This window comes from Bombina bombina, chromosome 3, assembly GCF_027579735.1.
Source record: "Bombina bombina isolate aBomBom1 chromosome 3, aBomBom1.pri, whole genome shotgun sequence".
Classification (NCBI taxonomy): domain Eukaryota; kingdom Metazoa; phylum Chordata; class Amphibia; order Anura; family Bombinatoridae; genus Bombina; species Bombina bombina.
In genome coordinates, this window is record NC_069501.1 from 1,509,221 (window position 1) to 1,511,317 (window position 2,097).

General features: G+C 41.6%; 1 non-coding gene across 1 annotated transcript; it reads right to left on the minus strand.

The window, feature by feature from the left end:
- Positions 1-1,571: 1,571 nt before the first annotated feature.
- Positions 1,572-1,761, minus strand: LOC128654942 (U2 spliceosomal RNA). The gene has a single exon (XR_008401579.1). It is a non-coding gene; the product is annotated as a U2 spliceosomal RNA (small nuclear RNA).
- Between the last annotated feature and the right edge of the window lie 336 nt (positions 1,762-2,097).

The window sequence follows — 2,097 nt, forward strand, 5'->3', positions numbered from 1 at the left end:
TTAACATCAGCAAACACTTCCATATGACTACACTGCAGCCACTTATTACTGATCTTCACACAGGTGTCTTCCTCATAGAAAGTCACATCACACTGTGCCTTTTTCCTGGAACCCTGCATACAATAAATTTTATCAGCAGGTACCTTAAAGAAGTCCTGTAACAGTGTCCCTTTAAGAAACTGCAAGCTCCAGGTATCCTTCTTGTCTCCTCTGAACAAAAACCGGATACAATTCTTCTTAAATTTCCAACCTTCCATCTTGTCACCAACACAGGAAACAACAGGAATCTTCCAAACGAACTCAATTTTCAGATACAGCTCAGCAGAACACGATCACTTCTCCAAAAAGCCATCCAGATCTTGATAAGGCAGCTTGTCACATAGCCGGCCTGCACCCATCCACACCAGCTATAAACCAGTGCATCAGGGCCAGACTCGCTACCGGTGCCAAAGAGATAGACTGCCCCCTAATAGCAGCAAGCTAGCTGAACTCCACTTAAGGAGGAATGCCGCAAGGCCAAGAGGCAGTGTTCCCAACGGCTCCTAATGGCCCAAGACACTTGATCTTAGGCCAAAAGGCCGAGAAGTGATAACCGCAACGCTCCTGTCTGGGACGCCGCACGCAGCACTCCCTCTGCCTCAGGGAGACAGGGCACACCGCTGCAGACAAATTACACCATTGGAAATTCAAAAGCTGGAGCACAGCGGCCAACAACAACCCTGGCTGGCTGCTAGGCCAGAAACAAAGACAACTACTAGCCTCAGCCAGCTTACTACTGGCCAGGGAAGACCCCCCCTGCTTGATGCTAAAAAGCAGCTCCTATGTGCTGCCTGACAGATAGCTGCTCTCCAATTTGCATGGCTAACGCCCCCCCTCCTTCCCCCCGCCCCCCGCCGTTGCTGCACTCTGGAGACAGAAAGACGTGAAAGCGCCTGGCTGATGCTGATTGCACCTAGCTGCTACTGGATCTTTTGGGCCTAGCTGCCTACCTAACTACCTAGCTAGCTAGCAGGCTCAACTCATTTTTTAAAGTTCCCTGTTCAAGCACCAGGTGGAGAAAGAAGCACACGGACAACATTGGCAGCTCAAAAGACTTTTATTGTCTGCCAAGAAGGAGAGATAGATAGATAGAAAGAAAGAAAGAAAGAAAGAAAGAAAGAAAGAAAGAAGGAAAGAAAGAAAAAGAAAGAAAGAAAGAAAAATTAATGTCACAAAAAAGAAAGAATGTAACAAAATTAGTAAAAACATAAATAAACCAATGAATTTACACATCAATACATACATTTGGCAAGAAATCCTAATCAAATAATGAATGAAAAAAAAAGATACCAAATGCGTCGCCTCTCCTAGAACAGCCGTTTTCTAGACTTTTTTTGGCCAGCATACAAGGGGTTAACAAGAGTCCAAAAGAAAGCTGCGGGCACAGAATGCAAAATACAAGGCAAAAAAGAATGCAGGCAGCAGGCAGCTTGTTGCTGAGGCTTTCTTCACAAACTCTACTGCTGCTGCAGCTAATTTCGCTTGTCGGCTTTGTTGTTGTTGGGATTCTGTTTTTGTCACACAGCAAAAGAGAGGGGTGCACCGGTCCTGGAGGTACTGCAATACCAGGTCAATGCGTGGAGTGGACAGAGCAAGCTCTTCTTCCATCTCCCTGTTTCAAAAATCCATTTAATATATGGCACCCAGATAGGGCGCGTATCAGATATTAAACTGATAAGAACAGATTTTTTTTTTAATTCTTTTAAAAATATTTACAGAAATTAAAAAGAAAATATAACAACAACAACAAAAAACAATCATCATGTAATTAACTTATCATTACATTATAGTAAATAGCAACAAAACAAACGTCATAATTTTTCCATAATATCATTAACATAATAAAACCTATACAATCATCATGCAAATCATAAATCAATTAGTAAATTAGTAAATTAAACTTTATTACAAAACAAAGAACTTTATTCACGACTCAAAGCATTATAATAAATAACATAAATTAAACTTTATTACAAAAAAACAAAGAACTTTATTTCAAACCCTCCAACTCTTCCTCACCATAACCAATCCCACTAAACCCCAGCAATCTCTTAAACT